The following is a 26,170-nucleotide window of genomic DNA, read 5'->3' as shown; positions in this document are numbered from 1 at the left end:
ACTAAATATTTCTCCTAATATCTGCTACATATTCTCCTAATATCTGCTACATTATGGAACTTATTCATTCCACTATATACATCTTTTCCTTTGAACGAGACAACCAAAAGGACCCTCTGCAATTAAAAAGTCTCAGCAGAGAAGGCCATTTTGAAAGTGTTTTTCAGATGGATATAGGCACATGTTTTCAGTCCCACTTAAGCTATCATATTCTGATGTGGTTCTGATGTCTCCCTTGAACTTCATAATCAATAAATTTAATTAGGAAGAATAACAAATTTATGTTTTTAACAAAGGGCTTTTGCATGTGACTGCATAATCACACCTTAGGGAGTTACTCTACCTCAACTAAACCACAGTGGCTTATTCTGTATCTACAACAAAATGTCAAACATGTCAGAAGAGCCTCAAGGAAAGAGGCTTAAGCTAACACATTATAGTTCAATCTGCAATACATGTAGTTAGTAACAAATAATCAACTGAACCTTAGTTGTGCATTTATATGTAGTAGCCTAGTTTTATGCCTGAGCCATAGCAGAGAAACAAAGGAAAGCCAGTACCCATTGGCCCTGGAAGAAGTGTCTAATGGAATCAATGCCAAGAAAGTTATTGACCCTCAAACATACAACACATCACCAAAATGTGTCTAGAGTTTCCAGAAACTTTTTTCTCTCAATAGAATCTTTTCATTCTTATACTATAGGTATAAAATGACTTGGGACCATTCACATAAATACTTATACACAGTTAAAAGTGTGTCTTGCTTATATACAGTTAAAAGTGTGCCTAGGGTCTGGGTCTGCATAACTACTTGCTAGACTTGAGCTGTGAATGTGAAGAAAATGTGTGAACAATAACTAAATCTCACACATTTCCATTTTTAGTCTGGAACTCCCCATCTCAGTGTATTCAGAGAGGTTTCAAATTTTACTGCCACAGTAGTAAAAACAACAACCCAATAGCAAATTCCCCTCCAGCCAGTGAAAATTCCAAAACTTAAAAGTCTGATCCAATAAGATATTTAAACCCATGTGATTCCTTAAACACCAGAGTAGTCCCATTGAAGTCAATTAGAACTATTTCTTTGCTTAAAATAACACATGGGATAAGTATTCTGCCAAAGTGGGACCTAAGAGAAAATGTCTCATAGAAAAGAAAACAGCTATAATTTCTCTTTTGTGTTGGGCATCAAATCATTTAGAAGAAGTTTATGGGAAGTTTTTCTGACAGTCTGGTATCTTTTCTTACTAGGCCTTCAGTATACACTGGAGTTCAGAGAAGGTTAGTCATTTCATGCAATCAGATGGCATCCCTGTTGAAAATGGGTTCCATGGTGAAAACCACTGTAGCAGAAATTAAACCCTAACAAGCTGAATATCTTTTTAGTGTTTCCTGTGCTCTTTCACCAGTCAAAAGTCAATCCAGAAATGCAGGTCAGCATATAGAGAACCATATTCCTTGTAGCTTATTATGTACCAGAAACATAGTTTCACATTTTTGCTAATGTATTATGTAGATAGGTGAGATGGAGCTTTACTTTGCCTTCTGACCTGTTTATAGTCTTCTCACAAATGTAATAATGAATTATTGCTCCAATTGTTCTAATTAACATTATACATTTTTCAAGTGGAGTTTTATAACTCATCAAGATATGAAATAATTTCTATTAGAAGACTCACCCTATATTATTTTGTTAGAAAATACTGATTTATGTTATCTACTGAAATTCAGTGAGTTCAATTTCTTTTTATTTTTAGCACAAAGAGGGAAATGTGTCTTTATTCCCATCCCTCCCTACTAGTCATACAGTTCTAAGACAGTAAATATCCATTATAACCTTATACACAGCCTTGCATAAACACAATGTTCAGGAACAAATAAACATGTTTATGACACCACAATGTGCTTGCAACAAATGGATTTGGAAGACTCTTGACCCTGGGAAGGCAATTACACTATTTGATGGAGTCCAAAGTAGCTACAATCTGACTAAAGAGCTAATAACATTAGTGTTGACCATGACCCTGTCAATAATTTCCTTTATACTTGGCATTTGTTTATACTTTAAAGAAGATTTATTTCAGCAATTTCAATCTGATTTTAATGTACAAACGAAATATTAACAGCTCTAATGTCTTGCTAATTTTGTTGTTGTTGTTCTGTTCTTTGATTGTTTCACTTTCTTTGAGGCTAGACTGAAGAGGGAGAGATGATATGAAAGTGTTTCTTACACTCAAATAGTTTAAATGAAATGTTAATTAAGGTGCAGAATTGAAGTGTTATGGCACACCTCCTCAAAAGAGAAAAATATGGACTGCTTTTGAGTATTTTAAAGAAGTCACCTGAATGCTAAAGTGGCTGTTTTAAAAGATCCTGAAATATTATCACTAAAGAACTGTTTGCTTGGTGCTGTATGTAACATGGTAAAGATAAAGGAATTTTCAAGTCTTCTTACAGATGTATGTTACAGATGTACCCAAAGGTGGTTAGCCAAATCCTATAGTGGATAGTCAAGGAAGTGGGTCATACAAAGCAAGTATTCTACTCCCCAAAAGACTAAGAGAATTTCACCTTGCTGGGTATAACTTCCTTGGCCCTAAAAGGCATTATTGTATGCATACATCTCCCATGTATAATTAAAAATGCCCTAATAATTAAAATTATAATTAAAAAATAAAAATTATAATTTTTAAAATTATAAAAATATAATGCCCTAATCCTCTCAAATATTAAAATGTAGATCAGCTCAGTAAAGGAATCTGTTTGTCAGTTAAAACTTTAATTTGGTATAAGGATTAAAAAAAAAAAAAATGTATTTAATAAAATTCCTAGTTTTGCATATGCAGAAATTTATGTTTGCACATGAGAAACTAAGTTGCCTAAACAAAAGACAGCATTGAAATTGATAATCATTATTATATACATATACAATTCTGTATGTAGAAATGTGCAATATTTTCATATTATTTCCTCAAACTATCAAGGTGCAATTTGACAGAAAATAACAGTTGCAAATATGACTCTAACCTTCCAGTTTATGACTAACAAAGACTTACAAAGAAACTAGCATGTAAGGTATGTCATTTTTTAGCTGAGTTTCTACTATGAATCTAGATACACTCTAAAACATGCCGATCTTCTCTCAACTTCAGAAAATCATCCTGTCATTTACTGCATGTTTAGTTACTGAAGTCATAAATAGTTTGATATAGAATAGTTATTTCAGATGCATAACTCTAGAAATACTCTCTTCCTAAAAGATATTGATAAAAACCTGAAGGAACTTCACAGTGTATCAAATACACTTTCTTTCAAATGAAACCACACAGCGCAGACCGTTTATGTATCATCAAGCTCTACCTTAAAATTATTTAGGCATTTTGGCTCCCATTACTACATGGTAGTAGTTTGGTCCAAACCTCACTCCTCTGATGGTTAAAAATCTTTTTACTAATTTCCAACCTAGACTTACTAATGACCACTTTACTTACCTTTGTTCAAGTGCCAAATATTGCTTTTCAGATAAAACAGTCATCTTTTTACTCCCCAGTGTTCAATTCCATGAGCTTTTTACGTAGAGAAAAAATATTTTCTAAGCTTTCATTTTATTATCATAATTAAGAAAAGCTGTTCTAGTCTCTTCTCATAACAGTTCTCCAAAGAATCTGAATTTCTTCTTGTACGTGGGGGAGCACAACTGCTCACATTATGCCTCTGAGCTCAACCCAGTATCTTGTACTACACTTTCTCATGGAAAAGTCTTCCTCCCCCAACATAAACACAACTCTCACCCTATCTCCATATCTATCCCCTCTGTTAAACCTACCATCTCCGTTTTCAGAGCTGCATCATGTTGACAGCTCACAGCAAGCCTACCAAAAATTAAAATACACATATTCTTTATGTGCATGACCATGCACTTTACTTTATAGAATGACATATTGTTTAAGTTACTGCAATACACTAGGTCACCCATTTTTTCTATATGGAAATGCATAAAGAACTGGTTATACCTTTTTATGTTTGTTTTATTGTCACTTTTCTACTTTTTTTGGGGGCAAAATCTTTCATGAAATTTCGAATCCAGTCAGCCTCAAGAATTTGCAAAGCTTTATTTTGCAAAGTAGTGAAGACCTGTCCTGGCTGCTTCTTTTCAAATGCCTTCTCCCTGATACCTTTTTCATCCACCTATACAATTCTTCTCAGTCCAGGTTAACTAAAAACCTTCAAGTGAAATTGTTACTGATAAACAGATGACATTTATCAGATTTTCTTTACTTAGAAAATTTTTACTTTTACTTAGAAAATCTTTACTTAGATTTACCAGAAAAATTTACTAGTTTCATCAAAAACAATAATCCTGTGGTAAATCATCTTTGCATATCTTAATTTCTTGTCTTTATGTAATATTAAAACAATTTATTTAAAACAAGATATATTCACCCAGTCTTCTGGGTTCCTTCATTTTCTCCCCAAAATGACTAATTTTAACAAAGATATAATTATTGCTGCTGAGATGAAATAAAGAAATGAGACAGCATCTAATGTAAAGTTTTACATACATGCTCAATTGCAGTACTTACCAAACATGTCAAATTGCAAACCTTGAGCTCTAAATTTGCATTCATTCACAGAAATGAGTAAAGTAAATAGAAACAGTAAAAGTTTTATTCACTGCTACCATGCCCATATCTTCAATTTTATCCAAGGAAACAAAACAAAAATATATATATATAATGATGATAATGGTAATGGTAATGATAATAATAATGTCGATAATAATTAATACTTGTTCTTTCCTGCTCATAATCTTTCTCATGAGTTGACTAATAAAAAAGATGATTGCTGCCAGTTATGATGGTGTTACCATTTGTACAATGATATGGAACAATGATATTTCAAACTGTCACTTCAGACAGTATAGGTAAATAGGCATCAGCTAGTAATAATATATCATTGTACTAAAGAGGCACTACTGCACAAGATACCCATGCAAGTAAAAATATCCCATTGTCAGATACATTTATTTGAATTTGGGATATCCTTGACAGACTTTAAAAAAAAAAAAAAAAAAGGTGTTGGAAAAAATTTTACCTCACATAATGTTAGACTTTTTGGTGAATATGACCAAATGCTTAATTCAAATTGTTCAAAAATATATTTCAAAAGAAGTAAATTTAAAGTTTAAAGTAGAATTTAAACTATTATTTAAATTCTACTTTAACCTCCTTCTTTCCTTAATGATTTATTCAACTTAGCTTTTTTTTGCAATAGTGTTCATGAGCAACATGAAAAACAGATAGATTTATTGGTAGAATAGTACGGATGAAACAATAACTAATGAGCAATATGAAAAATATTTTTTCTTCAGTTCAGTGGTGAATATTCCCTTTGGAAATAGAAAGCATTCCATTTTTATTTTATAATTGATCATAGAACAGTATTACAATTGTTACTTATTTAACGAAAATACAATATGAATGTACTTGTTTTTAATAACATAAAAACAACAAATATTTTTTAAAATATCTGGTAAAAAACAAGCAAACAAAAATCATAAAATACAACTTATGTTAGCATCTCTGGATTGCCTAGGAAAAAAAAAAAAAAAAAAAAAAAAAAAAAGGACTTCTGAAACCTTCCCTTTTATAATATTACCTGTTAATTAACCACAAAAATTCCGGTGGTATGTTTGACGAAACATGGTTTAACACTGTGTGAGTTTCAGAAGCCTGTTCAAGTCTGAACATTTAAAAATAAGCATGTTAAAGCCACATCCTTAGTATAGGGAGTTGAATTTGCCTTTGTGGATTTTTATTTTCTATTAAATTTACTGCCTTCATGGGAGAGGGCTCTCTTCTGCTACCAACAAAGTGCTCTTTCTTCTGACCTGGAATCCTGATTGTTCTGGTCTTCTAAAGAGATCTCTTTCTGCCTCTCTTCTGTCTCTGTCTGTCTCTCTAACCCTTCCCTCCATGCACACACACTTCTTTCCCTACCTCCGTATCTATCCCCTCTGTTAATATCTATTAATTTGCTCTTTCTGTGCAGCATATTTAAGTGCAAACTGGATATGTACTTAAGAATAATTCTAAAACCCTACAAAAGCATAATAATAGTAAATCTGATATAATAATAATTAAATATTAATAAAAAGAGTGCTGTATCTTACAGCATGGCACCAACTAGGCAGTAACATATTCATTGTCTTCTTCAGAGAGCAAAGTCATATTGCTGAGACAGGCTTAAAGTTAAAAGCTGCTTCTTTGTTCAAAGCTACCCAACATAGAATCCTACCAAACTGAAAATAACAGAAAACCTTCACAATTAAAATTGACATGAAAAGCTGTACAGTATATGTCATACTGCCCTTGTAAATGGACATTTTGATTTTCTTCAGACTTTTTTTAGTACAGTTTCCCAAGACTCTTTTCCAGCGCATTTTCTTTGAAGTTTTACATAGCTTTCAAGTGCCAACCTACTTGTTCTTGAGATGTCAGTGGCCTGCTTGTGAAAGATAAGGCAGCAGAGGCTGACATATTCAATGTATTTTGTTTACAGATTTGTTTCAGTGATCAATAACCATATGTAACAGAAAGAAAGTTTCATTCTCCCTTTGACATGGTACTAGCTATGTTGCCTAAGGCCTTTTTTCACTGTCAAACATGGTTTATTCTAATATCTGTAGCCAGTTAGGCATCAATATAATGTTTTATACTCAGAGGGGCCAGCTATGCTTTCACATTTAATTTGTACTTATTCCATCAAAAGGTTTATATTTTAATATGCTTTAGTATCTGGTTTTAAATCACTGTCAGCAAACTATACTTGCTAAGTAACAAGCTCAGGCCAACAGAGGGGATTTCAGGTAGTGAAGGGTTTTATTGTAGGGTTTTGTTTTCTAGGACTCAATCTTCACAACAGAATCTTGAACATTGTGCCAAATGTTATTATTTTCAATGTATTTAGTAAATATAGCTACTCGGGGAAGATGGTGGTTAAACAAATAATGCCATTCAAATGTGTTCATTCCATCTCTTCTACACATAGAATAAAAACAGAAGTTATGAATGTGAATGGTGGCATGGAGTAAAAAAGTCCAGACTTATCTGCTTGGCAGGCAAATGAGCAATCCATTCAGTAATCTGCATATCAGAAATACCTATTTGCAATTATAGCTTGTTAAAATATTATTGTTTCTTCCCCTTTTGTAACAGCAATTTTAGTACTGCTTTATCTTTCTTATATCCATACTTGCATGACTAAGTTTATGGACACAAAATGTCACCATCTTACACCAACTCAACTATTTGCATTCTAACAGCTGAGCTGGCATAACTGACCAGTTATGTATGCTTTTATCCTGTCCTGGTTGTGTGATAGAATTCATTAGGTCAGACCTGAGGCATGCTAAGAGCATGCTGGTGGACACCTAGACCACTTAATTTGTTCTCTGGCTTTAATTCAGTTACATTCAGTCATGTCTCCATACCTTTAAAATATGTCTGAGCTGCAGAGTACAACACACAGAAATATATGCTCAGAAGCTTAAAGTAAGATCATGTAGAAAAAGTAGGTAAAGAGTTTTATGAAAAGGAATAGTTTCTGAGAAATTATAGGTTGTTGTATTGCAACGGGAGTACAGATGAAAAGCTGAAGTTCACAGTTTTTACTTAACATGACACCTTGGGTTGTTTTTCAATTTTGGTTCATTAGGGCAGAAGTCTTAGAACATGATCTATTGATATTTTAGCTAAGAAAACAGAGATAGAAGAAAACTGTCAGAAATGGTAATTATGTCTATATAGAAATGCCTTAGAACAAATTAGCTCTTTTTTTTTTTTTATTTCACGTGGGATCAAGTAACAAACAGCCCATTTATTGCTATCCAGATCCTTATTTCCTTTTCAGTTTCAATCCCCATTGCAAAATAATGACACTTTTTTCTTAAATACTGACTATATAAAATATATATACAATTTTAAAATAAGAAGAAAATAAAAGGAAGGAATTTGTAACATGGTTGTTTCTTCTTTGACTCCAGCAGTGTAAAACAACACCATTTCATAGCTTATTGTTACTGGTGGATTTGGGGATTTAGGGACTAGGATTTACAAGCCTTTTTACTCACTGCACAGGCCAACACTGGGACAAGTGGGCCAAGAGCAGTATAAGTTGTACAAACATTAATTCTCTGTGTTAAGCCAATGCTTTAACGGTGTGCTATTAACATAAACAAACAAACAAACAAACAAAAAGGCTCACAAGTTAGAAGGAACAGGTTGATCCCCAGTACAAACCTAGTAGGATTTGCAATGCAGTGCAAATGGCCTTATCACGCTATTTTATTTATTTATTTTTTTTTTTCTATTTGTTTATCCAGGAGCTTCCCCTTCCCCGAGCAAGAAGCCCACAGGAAACACATCCCAGGTTTCAGCTTTAGTTACTTAAGAGCAAACCTCTGGAGGAGGGCCAGGAATTTCAGATCACTTCAGAGTTTGGTAAGATGTATTTGGAGATTTAGAGATGGGCAGAAGGAAGATTTCTTCAGTACAATGTCCAAGTATACTTTTTATGTGAGCTATGGATGATGCTTCTAAATAAGAACCGAGGCCAGATTACTTTTCGTGCAAGCATTAGGAAGGATGTCAGCACTTAGGACTTGGGTTCAAGTATGCAGCTATTAGAAATCTCCTTATGTAAATGAGCGTTTATAAGATCCCATTTCTGTTTGAGTGCATTAAAGCTAAGAATATGGGTGCCGCAATCTCCCATATTGCAAGAGATTTATTTCTTTTGGATCTGCACTAGAGAAAAGGCTTCAGCTTCGGATATGACTCAAAAGAAATATCAGAAACCTTGAGCTGGAGTTTCTCTTTTTTACAAGTGCTTCACAAAAATTAGGAACTGGGATGTATAGGAGGAAGCTCTTTTGTCATTTTCTTTATTTCCTCATGGCACATAACAGAAAGAAATGCCAGAGCTTGTAAAAGGATGAAGTTGATATCCAGGTGTCAAAAAAATCAGGGAAACAGAATTTGGCTTGAGAAATTGTTGTGTCAAGAGTGGCTGAATGCGTGTCCATGTATGGTTCTTTCATAAATTGTTTGTCAGGTTTAGTGATATTTAAAAGGTATCCAAAGGCAATACAAGATTCAATACATAAGAACATAAAACCCGATAAAAATATTTAGCAGCTATACAACGTGTTTTTCTTTAAAAATAAAGTTAACACATATCTTAGGAAAAAAAAAAAAAAAAAAAGATGTCGCAAGGTGTTACACCTGATCTGTTTTCGTTTTAATCCTGTTGACCAAATAGTGTTAATGTTATGCTTGATAATAACAAGGCTATATTTTCCAGGGAAAGCAAATTGCTTTTAATTAATCCTTTCAGAAAACAATGCCTGGATGCCACATTAGCCTAATTTCCATTTATGATTACTTAGGGCTTTAAAAGTTTCTGGAGCTCTTTAGGGATTTAAATTAGCCTATTCACATTTTCTAAATATGACTATAATACTTGAGCTTTGTTTATGTTTAATTATTGGAATATCACCTTTATGCACTGAGTGAACATGAGAAAGATTTTTTATTTTTTTTTCCCAAAGATGCAAACAGATACATATTTCCTCTGGGTGTTGTTATGCATCTGAAATTTAGTCCCTAAAAGATTCTGCAGTTTTGCTTTGGTGTTCCCTCAAGGGTACAAAAACAACTTTGGAAAGGTCTGTGCAATATATCCCGAATACTGTTTTTTTTTTGTTGTTGTTGTTTTTGTTTTTTTTCCAAAATTGTCCTATTCAGAGCTTTAAATTCTATTTAATTTATTTGGAATGGTACACTGATACAACTACATAGAAACAGTCTAGCTACTTGAAACTAACTGTTCAAAGTTTCTCACTACGAAACACAGTTACAGAGGTGATATGTATTGGAGTATGAATCCAGTAATCCAATATTTTTTGCCTACTGATATAGTAGTTGTAGTCAGCATGATGATATTTTGATTCAAATAGGAAAATTTTAAAACTTTTCATTACAAGTATATATATTAAATTATATTGAAGTTAAATATTAAAGCAGTAAAATTCTGCTCTAGAAATGTAAGAAGTGGAAGTTATGAGTCTCAGCCTATGCATATGGAGGGCAATTACTAGAAAATCCCATCCAACATACCTGGCTGAAAAGACACGACTGCTTGGCTGAAAAGAGATTGTGTGATGAGAAAACGCACACCACTTTTACTGGTGGGTATGTGTATTACTGTACAATGGAAAATATAAACAAGCTTTCTAATGTCCTATAGCCTTAATCTCGACAGAAACTTTCTTACCTTCCTGATATTTTCTGCTTTATGTGCTTCCCACTCTTTATGACTAATATACCAAAGAACTAAAAGCAGTTTTTTAGAGGAAGGAATTAAGGTTTCAGGTATAATTTTACTTTTGATACTTTTTAACCTTCATATTTTACAGTTTCCATATCTGTTTATCACAGAATATTCTTTGAATATTTTTATCTAAAAAAATTCTAGGTTGAGGGTGTTTTTTTTTGTTGTTGTTTTCTTCATTTTTTATAAAACGACTAAAAGAAATTCTGTGCCATGATTCCAGTTCCTAGTAACAACAGAAAGAGACTCCTTTATTGTGCTTCACATTTGTTGTGAAATCAGCCAAGGTATGGGTTTGAGCAGCCACACTAAATACTTGAATTCTGTTCCTAATTCTGCTACCAGTTATCTTTCATAACTGTCTTGATTTAATGTATGCAACAGAGGAGTAACCATCACCTTGCTCCGTTCCTTGTATATATCAGCCATAGAAATACTCTCCGCAGGGGTGAACCCAGCTGCCATTTCTTGAGTATAGAAAGGAGTTGTCTGTCCCAACACACTTCATCAACTTAGCAACACCTGAAAATATGGAAGATGGAACATATCAGTTGCTAACAGTCATTCTATGTATATCATATTCATGTGAAAGTACAGATATCACAGTTTGGATAAGCAGGATGTAATTAGCTGTGTTGAAATTTGAATAGAACAATGGAGCTACCCTCCCTCCTTTTGCAAATATCATCAGGAAGCTGTTTTTAATCACCATAGCTAATGGATATGTTGATTACATTTTTCCAGAAAAAAAAAAAAAATAAAAAAAAATCAGCTCCTACATCATTATGCAAAAACATCAATTAATATGGACTCAGATTGAAGAATATCATCCATTAAAATGCCCACTTGCTTTAGAATCTAGAAATAGCAGTTTGAGATACCTAAGCATGTTTTGTGTAACTGATTCTCAAGGGATCTATTCTGTGATGTCCTTTTTAGAAATGCCCCAATACAAAACAGAAGACTTTTGTTGAAGGAGTATTTTACAATTTTACAAACCAATACGAAATGAAAAGTATCTAATACACACCCCTACATTCAGAGAAGAAACACTATCTTCTTGCTCACCTAAACGATAAATTACCTTTTTTATCTACTGATGATTCAGTTCATTCAATACAGAATAGTTTCCAAAATAAGTTATTCTTTTATTCTTTTTAAAGGTATATATATATCATTTTAGACCTTCCTGATCACAGAAACACATCCTGTCAACAGCTTTGCAATAAGATCCAGTGGGATGGAAGGTGTCCAAAGAATACTAATCAGGTTTCTATGTAAACAAATTTCATTTTACACATCGGTTTCTGGAATTTTATAGTCCAAACATTTTAATGAAGTACTAAGTGTCTTAGAAAAAGACTCTTCTGCACAACAGCAAGAACTATCAAAGGTCCTGTGGTAAAAGATAAGATTGCACTTTATCTTTCATGATATGTTTTTGCAGGTCCCCAACTCAGTTGATGCTATCAAGTAATCACTCGTTTTGTGCAACTTCAGTGTTTCCACAGTCAGGGCCCCTGACTGGAATTCTGCCCTTTTAATATTTTAGTGGTGGAGATGATATGGGCAAGTGGGTGGCTTGTGGCAGAGGGACACTCACTTCTGCGATCTCTGTGTTGGTATTTAAAATGTCAAGGTGAAGCCCAACAAAAATATTAGGAAGGAAATGCTGTATACTTAACTCTTTCTCATCTCATTTCATTTCAGTAAAGTACAGAACAAAGGTTGTGGAACACATATACAGCACAGACCACTTGCTGAATATGTAATCTTAAACCAGCACTACCAAATGCAGTGACTTCTTCTGAGACAGTATTTCAGAATGCAGATTCAGCAGCAGGAGGTCCAGTGAACCCAGTTTGACCTCTGAGCATTTGGAGTCCAATAGACATGAAATTTAAAGCATACAAATTACAGATCAAAGTAGAATTGTCAAGTTCAAAGATTCTCACCTAGAGACATAGAAGGATGTTGGAAGATATTTGGTTTATATTTCATCTGACTACTTTTCAAGTGATAATTTAGAGCCTGCCATGGGAGCAAGTTTTCTGCAAAACAGTTTGAGGCTTCCATGTTTCAGAAAGTGTTTCAGGAATAGGGAAAGGGCAACAGGCCCAAAATATTTTTTTTTATGGATTCCTGGTCAAGGAAAGGCAAAAAAGAAGACCTCTGGATTGCAAAACCCTCCTGCAGGAGCTCTCAATCCCAAACTTTCTCAATTTCCTCACAATTAAAATCTCATTCTAAGTTATGATCTTCTTGATTTTTTATTTTTTCTAGTAGTAGTCTAAATAAAAGGCTGTTAAGGAAGGAGAGAGGGAACCTGAAGGTCTGTGGCCTCTCTCTTTTCATGCAAACTTGGGGATTCTCCTTTATATCCTATCTCTCATTTTTTCCCATGAGCCCTCTCCCCCAATGACTGTTTCTGGTTTCTAAGTTCTTATTAGTGACCAAAGGCCCTCTCTTACCTCTAGAATAACTCTAGAAAATCTCCTCTGATATTTTTGTTTTCAAGTTCTATACCACTGTACCCCTGCCATAACACAGATCTTCTCCAAACAAGTATCCTGTCAGTAACTCCATGCCTCATCCTTCTCACTTTTCTCTATCAGCAACCCACCAAATAACCCTTATCTTCTTTCCCATTTCTTCTTGAAATATATTAGTTCAAAGCTAGGTTTATTAACAGACTTACATAAGCCACCTAAAATTAACTACAATCCTAAACCATCTTTTTTGAAGAACAAGTTCAGACTGTCAGATGTAATTCCTTATCGGTTTCACTGCTACAAATTTTCTTCAAATTTGGTTGTTCACTCCACTGAAATCTCTAATCAAAGTTGTTCTGAAATCCTAGCTCATCTGTCACTCACCAATTCTTCCATTGGTTCAAACTTATCTAAAGATTCCTGTACCATTCCTACGGATATTAATGTTGACTAAATCCCTATTCTCACCCAACTATTCACCTAGAATTAAAGCTGCCAGCCTTATTTCTCCCAGGTAAATAAAAGATCCAGATATAAACATCCAATAACCTGTAAAAGGAAATGGATTGTAAGGAGCACACCAGGAAAGAAGGATAATGGTCGTGTTTTGTCTACTTGGTCACTAGGGAAGAAATCAGATAGATACTAGGATGCAAGGTGCACAAGCTGAAGGTGCAAAGGTTTCTCTTCCCTTCCTGTAACATGACAAAGAGGCTCCAGGCAATCACTGATATGAGAAGTTACTCACCTTGTATTATACCTATTAATTTTGCCCATGTCTGAGGCTCCCTACTGCAGTTTCAACAACTCACAAAGAGCAGCAAACCTCTCTGTTCTTTCTTTAGCTGTATTAAAAAAACTGCCAATTACTTGCATATGACCTGTGGACTCCAGCACGGAAAGAGAGGTCATGCACCACAAAGCCATGAAAAGCTGCGATCCTCACTGTGCCAGACACCCCACGGACCATCTTGGCGTGCTATCACAGACTCCTTCAGCCTTTCCCCGGTGACCTGGTGGGCAGGGGCAGGCAATGATGAGATCTGACCCAGCTCCTACTATCTCACACACAGGATCAGAGAAAAATTCATATGTTTTCACAAAACTCTGAGCAACTGCAGGTCAGAAATACTGCTGATTTTCAAATAGATCTGCAGATTTAGCTGGAGAACTCTAGTTTTCACACCAAAACACCCCACCACAGGGCTGGAGAGCTGCACTAGTCCATTCCAGGCACATCCGCCAGCTTGACAGCCTAGAGACCACGATCTTAGGTGTATGGCACATGGCACTGCCTAGGTACTAGGAGGTACCAGGGTGATTTCTACATCAGTTTACCACTGTGTGCCAAGTAGCTTTGGATAGGTATCTACAGTGGAACAGTGTGAAATAAAATTTTATACCAGTGAAGATAAATGGGGAAGTCTAGAGCCTTGAACTGGTAATGATTTCCTTGCTGGAAAGCCACCACTAGCTATCAGAAATTGCTGACCTTCCATCTGCTACCTCATGCTCAGGTACAATCTAACCAGATCCTTGCATGCAAGTATTCTGGATTAAGATTTCATTTTCTTACATATGTCAATAAGGTTAGGTAAACTGAACACAGGTTTTAATTTCAGAATAGCCACTACTTCAGAATAACTACTTAAATCCTTACCAGTCAAATCCCCAGAAACATCCATGCAGAAAATCATGCTCAACCCTCTAATCTGCATTGTCTCAACAACAAGAGAAATCTGGAAAGAAAAGACTGTTAAAGAGTCCAGATATGTTGCACATGCAGTGATGTGTTACTGCATATCATTATGTCAATCTTATTTTTAAGTGGACAGCAGATGGTACACAAAATATTTTTATTCAGCCTGTTACAAACTGAATAACACCTATTAAATATATGTCTTTCTTCATCAGAAGTCCATTACTTAAGACTGTACTCACATACATATTTTAGAACATCCTATAGGCATCAGCTGGCCATTCTTCAATGATTTCATATGTGGTGTTTTTACAGACTACAATATGATGTGAACTCCTGAATTTTATCTTCAACTCTTCTAAATAACCTTAATGAAAGAATTTTTTGGCCCCCAGTTAAAAATGTATTTGAATTAAGGAAGGGTGTTTTTAAATGGTATTTCTTTCATCAGTCCTCTTGGTCAAAGGGAAGGGAATTGAAAGTGCCAGATGAATCTGGCAAATTAACAGATGGTTACAGGACTGCTGCCACAGATAGGGGTTTGTCTACTTAGACCATAGGACACACTTTGAGAAACTTGGTCTGATGGGGGCTGATGGAGTCCACCTGTCAGAGAAGGGGAAGAACATTTCAGGCATAGTCTTGCCAAATTGGTGGAGAGGGATTTAAACCAGAGTTGCTGGGGGAGGGAAATTTCTATCCATCCTGCTCCTTGCAGTTTTGATGGTGGTGTCAACAAAGGATGCCCAGAGCCTGAAGAAAGGTCACAGTTCATTATGAGAGTACCTGAAGAGGAGCACAAAGGAATTCCAGCCACTCCAGCAAGTAAGTCAGCTTCATCAGGGGCCCAACTTAAATGTCTCTATGTTAACAAACGTAGCATGCTAAATAAATGAGAAGTTAGATATGTATGTACACTTGCAGGGCTATAACCTCACTGGCATTAGAGATGTGGTGGGATGGCTCCCATGACTGGGTTTTAAGATGGAAGGATGCAGGCTTTCTAGGATGTGCAAGAGAGACAAGGAAGTGATATTACCTTCTATGTCAAAGAGCAGCTGGAGTGCATGGAGCTCTGTCTGGGGATGAATGAGGAGCTGACAGAGGTCTTATAGGTCAGGATTAAAGGGAAGGCCAGAACAGAGAACATTAAAGTGGAGTTCTGCTAAAGGCTACACAATCAGGAAGACCAAGCAGATGAAGCCCCCTGTAGACAGATAGAAGCAGCCTCACATTCACAAGCCCTAGTCCTCATGCTGGACTTCAACTATATCGATATCTGTTGGAGGGCCAGCACAGCAGGGCATAGGCAATCCAGGAGATTCCTGGAATACATTGATAACTTCCTTCTCCAAGTGACAGAAGAGCCAGTGAGGAGAGGTGCTATGCTGGATTTCATTCTCACCAACAAGTAGGGGCTGGTGGGGAATATGAAGCTCAAGGGCAGCCTTGGCTGCAGTGACCATGAAATGCTGGAATTTAGGATCCTGAGGGAAATAAAGGAGAAGAGTGATCTCTCTACTCTGGACTTTGGGAGAGCATACTTCGGCCTCTTCAGGGATCTGCTTGGTAGAGTACCACAGGACAAAATCCTGGAGGGAAGAGGGGCCCAAGAAAGTTGGCTAATACTCCAGGATCACCTCCTTGAAGCTCAGGAACAATGCATCCCAACAAAGAAGAAGTTGGGCAAAAACACCAGGAGGCCTGCATGGATGACCAAGGAGTTCCTGGCCAAACTCAATCAGAAAAAGGAGGCCTACAGAGGGTGAAAGCAAGGACAGATAGCCTTGGAGGAATACAGAGAAACCGTCAGGGCAACAAAGGGTCAGGTTAGGAAAGCAAGAGCCCTGTTAGAATTAAATTTAGTTAAATAAAACACAGTCATTGACATGGCTTGAATTAGACATGCAGTCTTGCATGCACACTTGTGATCAGATACCCCATTTCTGTACCTTACAGGGGTATAGTCTTCCAAAGTGCTGAAACAAGCAACAAAACATCTGGTTGAAACAAAAAGATTTGCTATCCGAATAAAATTGTCATATGTTTATATTTAAATAAATCCTAAGAAATTTATTTATTAGGTATTTATGACTAAAAAGGGATTTCTATTTTATATAATTGTTGCTTATAAGCAGAAAATTCAGTAAAGCATAAAGTTTTTGATTTGGATAGGTAATCCCAGCTGGACATATTTCTGAGACAATAAACCAAGAAAGGCTGTAAACTTATGTAGCTACTTTAAAAACTGTATGAAGCCATAATCATGCTGTGTGGTAGACAGCTTCTCAGCTGTTCTCTTCTCCTTAATATGACATTTCATATCTCCTCTTTGTTAACCTTATCTACAAAGATTAGTCATAAATGAATAAAAATTTTATTCTAAATATTTTCCATATACTGAGGTGCAGTAGTATTTTAAATACATAAAAAAGATTAAATAAAATAAATAGATAAGTGGAAGTTAATTGAGGTGAATTAATATTAGAATAAACTAAGAGATTTACTCTAAAGAAGTAACATTATTAGAACAAAACATTATTACATACTAATCTCTCACTAGGATTAACAATATAATACCCATTTTCTTTTTGTAACTGAACAAATCCATAATCCAAAATTCAGAAAATTACTGCAAATTTCTTAAAACCTATTGATACTAAAATTGCTTTTCTGTTTTTAGTTACAATTAAATATAGATGTGGGTGTCGTCTTTCTTCAGATGACAATTTTTCAGTGTACATGAGCAAGATCAACACCACTATCATAGTTGACACTACAGTTTTGCTGGCACCATGAAGAACTCCAGCAGCTAAACCTCAAATTCTTTAAAACAGTGAATAACAAGCATAATTTGCATAATAAAATCCTTTTGCATTCACTGAGATTGCTCATATCATTAAGTGATTTGATGGGTGAATGAGGAGTCGAAAATCTGGTCTTAAGAAAAGACAATGCATTAAAGATTATTTATCCTTTCTGAAAAAAAGAATGGATGTGAAAATATAATGAAGCACCTCTGTCGGTTGTGGAGCAGCAGTACATACAAACAAACATGAACTTCCCTTTTTGCACAAAACACAAGACATTTGCATGTGCTGTGGGAATTAATTCCTTGCTGTTGATTTCACAGAAAAGGTGGAGGTGATGCTCATTCTCGTCTTGGAATTGCATTATTACATCAGTGGTAAATAATATTAAAACATGTGAATGCTGGCGCTGCTTACATAATTAAATCTTATTTCCTTGGGGAATTATGGGCTTAAAGGTACTCTTTGGCACCAGCTATTAGTTGTCTAACCTTTGACCTCTGAAGATGTGAATTCAAGTCATACTAAAAGTAGGTTTTGTCCCTGTGCCCAAGGACACAGTTTGGCATGCATATTTATAAAACTTGTTTAGAGCAGGACAACGTATGCAGCCTTGCCCTGAGGAAATCAATGTCAGCTCTCCTACTGGTTTCCACTGACCACGCTTTCTCCTAAGGCTAGTAATATAAAAGTCTCACAAGAGATCCACCTAAACTTTAGCTTCCTCTTTGGCTCTGTCACATCTTGGCAATATTTCCATTTTTCTTGGCCGTCTCTCCAAAATTCCAGTAAAGAAAGGACAAAAAAAAATAAATAAATAAAAATGTCTTGCTTCTTGACTATTTCAGGATGTTGTTTTCCCCTGAAGTTGCATCTGATTAGGTTTAGCCCTCATTGCACCAGCCAGAATAGTCCCTCTGGAACATTCTGCTGGCTCAAGAGCCCGGAACAGACTCCTTTCCCTTCTGCCCTGGCAAAACCTTTACGCCAAAGTGCCAGCAGTAATTGGCCTACATCCAGTAATACCATTTTTATGCCACCTAGACATTTCCCTAATTAGAGAGAATATTCATACAGGAACATAGAAATTGCTATAAAATTTATATGGTTCTGATAAGTAGAACTGCAAAGGAATACATTAGAAACTTTCTCAGTCTCAGGATCCATTCTCCTCATTAGATCTCAGCCTGATCATTGATATGTAGCTGTTGTCTTCAAATGGAAGCAAAACTGAACATCTGTGCACTTTGTCACATCCTGATCTATTTACTTGTTTTTGAAGGTAAATACATGTAAATCTCAACTTTTAACTTCTCCTTCACATCTTTTCTGTTCAGTAGTATGCATATCCTCTCAAGGCTTTCCTAAACAGTGCTAAAACGTGTGTTATACAAAAGCCCTTGAGTTCAGCATGAGCAGACTAATAAGACAACACAGCAGAGCACAGAGCAGGGATATCTGGCTATTTCTAGAAACCATGTGGTTGTGCTGGTGACATACTGCATCTAAGCCAGTAAATCCCATTCCTCAGTTTGGACAGAACACCACCATGACACGACTGCTGCAGCAAGCAGTGATTCTCGCTATGTGTACCCATATTTTTTATTTTTATTTTTTTATGACATCCTAGCAACTTCTAAATACTTTACTTGATTTATTTACACACTTGGGGTTTGTTTTAACTAAACTACTACTTCACCTGAAATCTCCTTTTATAACATATATTTTGCTTCTGTTACCACCTGCCCTTTAGGTGTTGAATTTCAGTTACTGCTGTGACTTGAATGAGCTTTCTGGTGAGTTACTTCAGACTAAGCAAGAATAAACACTACTGTCATTGTCTGTAACTATCTGTTCCAAGAAGCAAACACTTAAAATATCAACAAATTGTTTTTTTGCAAACACTGTACATTTGTGCATGGTAAAAGTAGGTCACCGAAGGCCCTTGTTATTACTGTCTTGTTAGATTTTTGTGATAAATTTGACTGCCCTTGCCACTGAGCACTCAATTTTTATTTTTGTTTTATTTTATTTTATCTTATTTGATTTGTCTACAGGATGCTAATAAAGCCTTACTAACAGAGACTGTTACTGCTTGCTATTTCTAGTCATATAGATAAAACTTCGACAAGTTAAGGAAAGTAAAATGGAGAAACAAATTATTGAGAAAAGAGATTTACATGACTCGAATAAACTCAGGAGTATAACTACACCTATGCCATCGGGACTACCAGTGGATCATCAGGTAGCAGTTACAGCTGAGCAGATGTTCATTTAAGTTCACGCAGGGTTTGCATGCTCTTTGGAGTGGGACATAGCTAGAGAGAACTAGACAAAAGCAGAGAGACTTGGCAAATAAGGCTTGGCCAGGAACATTGCTATTTTCATACTTATGATGCTCCTACCTGAGAACAGAACAAAGGAAAAGCAAGAACTTAAGCTTTTTTTGATCTCTCTTTTTTTTTTTTTTTTTTTCAGCAAACGTCCTGCGTTTTGTGCAGAAAGGGAAGTTCATTTGTGTGTATGTACTGCTGCTCCACAATTGACAGAGATGCTTCATTATATTTTCATATCCATTCTCTTTTCAGAAAGGAGAAATAATCTTTAATGAGTTGTCTTTTCTTAAGACTTCAGCCTATGTAAATTTGAGGGCTGATTTCAAAAGTATGAAGTTTAAAAGGTAATTTTATGTCAGACCATTTAAAAAAAAATCAAATCGATCACAAATGTCAAAATTTTACTTACATTAAAAAATAATAATGCAAATCATTGCTAACTGATTAGCATCAAGCACGTGGTGTGGGAAAATGTATAAAGAAACTCTACTTTCATGGGAGAAATCCTGTTCCTATTTACACACAGTTGATATTTGTCCAGGAAGATTTGTATATAAGGCTTTTAGAAATAAACATAATTTTATGTGGATATATATGAAACTATGAGAGTGACTGATTAACAGATGGCAGTGAATTCTCTCTGCTTGAGGAATTTTACATGCCAAACCAAGTAACCATTCTGGAAAACTGGAATCTGTTTGTTATTTGCTTACTTCCACAAGCATTACTTCTATTCAACTTGTTTTTAAAGATCTGCCAGTGTTATTTTTTTTTCTTTTTCATGGGAATCTACAAGAGTTCTGAACTTCTCTGCATCATAAAAGCAGATTTGCATTGCCAGGCACATTTAGTGCTCTAAACCTAGTTTCACTCCCTGAAGGTTTTGCTACTGTTATCTACAAGAAATACTAATGACTGACTGAAGGGGAATTCTCCACTGCTGGAAGATTCTCCTATCTCTGATACTTTTTCTAGAGTTAATGAAAGGTTCAGTGCTATGTGATCTCGATTCATCTTCATCACAGTAAGCAGTCAGTGACAAGGTAAAGATATACTCTTGAAAACAGAGCAGAATTTCAGAGGGAGAAGTCTACCCTTGTTGAGCATGCAGTTGGTGTGATTTGTAAGAAAGAACACAACAGTACTCTTTCTTTTCATAAATAATTTAAATGCTGCAACTACTGTAGCAGCAACACAGAATATAAATTGCTAATTCCAGAGACTAAATCCCCTGATTTCAATATCAAACTGTTAAGAGGTTATACTTGTCAGACCACGGACAGTGCTTACATGGCAGAATTCAGAGAAACTAATAGCCCTTCAGTATTCAAATGGAAATTACATGCAGTAGAAACCCAACCCCACCTTAAATCTCTAGCTATAAACGTTCACTTTTCTAATAAACAAATAAAATAGCACCATTTTAAAAGAACACTTTTGAAGTGCCTATACAATTAGATCTAACTATTTTGCATGCACATTGTGAAATGTCCCTCCACACTGCCAAATCCATTCTTTTCAGGAGATGTGTTACTGCAGTTTACAAGAGTCCACTTCCCTTTGAGAGATACTCCTGCCTGCTTGCAGGGACTGCAGATTGTTCAACCTCACATGCACCCAAAGTATGGAAAGCCATGACATAAAAAGAGAAAAATGCGGAGAAAAAAAAAACACTTTTGGTTAATAGAGATGTAGAGAAAATAAAATCTACACATCTGGGAGTCTATGTAGATAATTTGAAAAAATGCTAAGTATTCCTGAAAATTGCAGATGCCCTGTTTGTTTTATTATGTGTAGTGTTTTTGTTGTGATTTTAAGTTCAGTTTCTTTTGAAGTGAGACTTTGGAAAGCACACTGTATCTGGCTGCTCAGCTGTTTCTCCGTCCATCTTCAAGTCATAGATGTCATGTAACTTTCAGCCAAATTCAACAGAACAGTCTTTATTAGCTCCTCTGCTCACTGTCCTATCCATTCTTTCTCTCTCTTGCTCTCTCTTTTTTTTCAAATGTGAGTTAGGAAAACTCATGAAGTCCCACCAATTTACCCCTTCTGCAGAACTCCTCCAGTATTAGCCCACAATATACCCAAAGGGTTCTCTTTGAAAAAAATCTGACCTCTCGTCTGTGCTCCATGGCTATAACAAGTGATCTACTGACTATTTTGTTACCAGGAAAATGACAAAGAAATGGTTGGTCTCATCTTTTAAGGAACAAAAAATAAATAAATAAGATAAAATACAATAAAATATAAACATTTTAATTCCTAAGCATTACTACTTCCACTTGAAAAATACTCCTTTCTAAGACTAATGAATGCTTTTGCTATTCAGAGACATGAGAACACTGAGAAAGACTTTCCTTGGATATAACTAAAGTATTTTCTCCGTGTAATCCAAGCATGTTCATACCTTTGCATTTAGCATCAAAAATAAGATATAAAATCCTCCGTTGCCAAAGATTTTACTCTGCATCTTATCATTTCATAGTGGCATTCACAAGAAGTTGTTTCTTTCAAAGGATTTTCACAGATTATACAACTGTTTCTAGATAGAAGCACCTGAAAATCAATTACCCTTGAATATTTCTGAAAACAGTTTACTAAGGACCAAAAGTTGTTGACAGTCACAGATATTGTGTTCTTCAATTGTTTTGGTTTTGGAAAAAAAAAAAAAAAAAAAAAAGCACCTAAAAATTTGTGTTCTTTCCCTAACAGGTCTGATTTTTACAATTAGGAAAACCCATGTGTTTTTGCATTTCTTTCTATGTCTTTTCTGGCACTCTATCTTTGGTGCTCAGCACAATTTGACATAGATTTGAACAACCACTAACAATTAACATTAGCTAGTGACAAAGTTCTCAACTAAGAAAAATTTTCTCCGCAACAGTCTATGGATAATATAAATAGCTGTAGCAAATATAAATATATATATATATATATGTAGTGGGAAGACTAGTTTAAGCAGTTTAATAAATAGTAAACAGTAAATAGTGTCTCCATTGTATTACTTACTATACAACATCCCCTGGCCCTGATTGATGAAGTATTTTGGGGGCCATAAAACCCGCCTCATCTTGAGTTCTGTGTGTAGTTTTGGGCACCACAGTATAAAAAGAATATAAAACAGATGAAGAGTGTTCAAAGGAGGGCTACAAAGTTGGTGAAGGGTCTAGAGAACATGATGTATGAGGAGCAGTTTCGTTTGTTCAGCCTAGAAAACAGGAGGCTGAGAGGAGACCTAGACTAGGCCTACACGTCTAGGTCTCTACAAAGGGAAGGCCTACTAGTCCTTCAAAAAGGAAGCAGAGGGGCAGGATCTCATTTCTTCTCTCTGGTAACCAGTCGTAGGAACTGAAGGAATGGCATGAAACTGTGAAAGGGGACATTCAGGTTGGATATTAGGAAAAGGTTCTTCACTGAGAGGGTGGTCAGGCAGTGAAACAGACTCCTCAGGGAAGTGGTCACAGCAGCAAGCCTGCTAGAGTTCCAAAAGTGTTTGGAAAACACTCTCAGACATATAGTTTGATTTTGGGGTGGTCCTGTGCAAAACCAGAAGTTGGATTTGATGTTCCTTGTGGGTCCCTTCCAACTTGGGCTATTCAGTCATTCATTCAGTCATTCAGTTTTCCAGCTGGAAAATTGAGTCACCAAAACCAGGAGTGTCCCTAAGAAGCAGTTCTTCCTAATGGTAAGTGGGTGTAGACTGTTTGCACCGGAATAATTCTTCTTCTTTTATATATTAATAAACATTTGTTGACCACCTTGGCTCTTGCATAAAATGCATGGAGCTTCCTTCTATCCTAAATTAATGTGGTGACTTTTCACTACATAATTTTAGACTTCTGTTTCAAAACCAACTAAAGAGCAGATAGAGCAAGGCAAAAAGATCCTGTTGGAAAATCCAAAATGAAGCTGTCAATCTGTCATAAGAAAGACATTTTGTAGAAAGAAGTTATGAAAGCATGGATGAGTATGAACTCCATTTGTTGGTTTTGAAAAAAAAAAGGCAACAAAAAAAACTTACAACAACTAGTATAAAGCATAAAATAATACAGTATTATTTTTAACATCTAAACTTCATTTTAAATAGGCCTTTTGTGCATAAAATATTATTATTTTAGTTGCAGTCAATAAAGTACATTCAAGAGAATTGTAGAATGCTTTGGTGAATAGTGGCTGCAGCAAAAATCACTAGCAGCTCCCTGCTCTCCACTGGCTACATAGTTCAAAAGACTTTCCATGCATTTCACAGTACACAAGCACTGTTTGGAAGCTGCCTAACAAATTATTAGAATTGAAGGAAATTAAAAAAATTCATTTGTTTTCCTTCCTGCTGCTGCTATCTTGTTCATGTCAATTTTCCTTAGGTACTTTCCTTAGGTAAGTGCCCCCCACCAATATCCTTTGGAGTGCTCCAGCAATACAGCCTCACACGAAGTGTAATCCAAGATCACACCAAATAACTCAGCACCTGTGGTCATGGCTAAGAAGTATAAGCACATATTCCTTTACAGTCTGATTTGTCTTGTTTTTACCGAGCTGACTAAACTGGAGTTTTTCCTTAGCTGATATTAGTATTAAGAAGGAAGGAACAAGGCCTTTTACTCTCATCCTTAATTCTCTATAACAAATTTAACTTAAAAGCGCTATTGTGAGCTCATATTGAAAACATTGTGAGGATATTTTGAACACATCAGCTTATTGCCAAGCTGAAGGATCAGGAAAGAAACTTTCCCACCAGTGGCCAGCTATAGGGTCTACTTACTATTATCAAATGATTTTCATTCATTGTATTTTTTTTCTTTGTTTTTGGTTTTTGTTTGCTTGTTTTTGGTTTTTGTTTGGTTTTGTTTGTTTGTTTTTGAAGATTTAGCTAAACACAGAAATAATTAGAGATTACTATCACAGTGTGCAAAGAGCACTATACCCTTAATGTGTCCTGGCTGAATCTGTATTTTCAAAATTTCTTATGCTATATCTGCATACCTAAAAGTACAAATTAAACCTTGATTTTATGACATATTTTGTAACTAAACAAAGGATATTCTGGCCAGTATTTCATTCAGAACAGTAGAATAGACAGACAATACCACTCAGACATAAAAGCTGATTAGTTTATTTTTTAAGACTACTGTGACTTCCTAGAACTGCACTTAAACAGTGGGGTATTAACCTATAGTATTAACAATGCCAACTGCCATAGAATGCCAAGATATGCCAAGAAAACTAGAAAGCTTTCAGTTTTCTTGAATGACAAAGTGGCTCTAGAACAACATCAAAGTGTTAACTGCCAAATTTCTCTAGAGAAAACTCTTTCTAGGCAAGGCATGGTGCTTAAAAAAGTGTGAGTAGATAAGTTTGTGTGCCTTCAGAAATTCAAATCTTATCTGACTAACTTCAACCACATTTCAGGCTTTGAAGCTTTTAAAGCAACGGTTTCCTGGAATGTTTCAAATAATTTGACTTTAATTTGAGCCAGAGCATCTTCAATGAACTCAAAAATAGTCATATAGCTCTCAGCACTCGGGGAACTGGTGTGCTTCAAAGCATGTTTGTAGCTTCTCTGATGCCTTGATAATAGCAGTGATAGGGCTCTTTGGTTGAGAATCCTCTCAGGAAAACTGGAATCTACTTAATTTGCCCCTAAAGAGAGTAACAATCAAGGTAAATGTCACACACATTAATCACCTTCTTAAAGAGACAAAGCAAATAGCAATGACTGTATTAAATCTGATTTCCTGAGATAACACCAGAGATTATGAAGATCAACATCACCTCTGATAGTTTGCTAAACAAAAAGAAATACACTGCATAAAGAAGCAATGTACATACCTCTGATAACCTTGCTGAAGCAAGTAATAGACAAAAAGGTAGAAAGGCTTCTTCAATTTCACAAAAAAACAATGAAAACATCATTGCTTGGAGAGATGAAATTGGAGTGATGTGTAGCATGTAAAATAAGAGATCATCAGGGCTTCAAACAAGTTTAACCAAGGAAACGTTTGTGGTGGTTTTACCGTGCTGGGCAGCTAAACCCCACAACTGCTCTCTCACTCCCCCTCCTTTAGATGAGGAGGGGGAGAAGTAAAGCAAAGAACAACTCACGGGTTGAGATAAGGATAATTTAATTAAAGGGAAATAATTATAATAATTAAATAAAGACTACCATGAACTAAACAATTTAACTAAGGGGAAATAAAAAGGGAAAGGGGAAAAGGGAGGGGAAAAGGAAAAATAAAAAGAAGGGAGGAAAACAAACAAACAAAATAAATGAAGGCTCTATGGAAGTGCAGAAAAAAGAAATTACTCTCTACTTGCCACAAATGAGCGATGATTGACCACGTCCTTGAAGCAAGGCCTCAACGCACGCAGCTGGTGTTTGAGAGGAGGACCAATGTTTTCCCAACGAGAGCCCACCCCTCCCCTCTTCTTCCTGTTTCCACC

General features: G+C 35.7%; 1 long non-coding RNA gene across 1 annotated transcript in view; it reads right to left on the bottom strand.

Moving 5' to 3' along the window:
• The window catches only part of LOC311429647, a 165,758-nt gene extending 139,858 nt beyond the window's left edge, over nt 1-25,900 (bottom strand). The window contains exon 1 of the long non-coding RNA XR_014688322.1: nt 25,559-25,900. This is a non-coding gene — a long non-coding RNA (uncharacterized lncRNA). The remainder of the gene's footprint in view (nt 1-25,558) is intronic.
• Nucleotides 25,901-26,170: the final 270 nt, after the last annotated feature.

The sequence above is a fragment of the Aythya ferina genome, assembly GCF_964211825.1.
Source record: "Aythya ferina genome assembly, chromosome: 1".
NCBI lineage: Eukaryota > Metazoa > Chordata > Aves > Anseriformes > Anatidae > Aythya > Aythya ferina.
The sequence above is the reverse complement of the archived record's forward strand: the minus strand, read 5'-3'. Positions and strand labels throughout refer to the sequence as shown.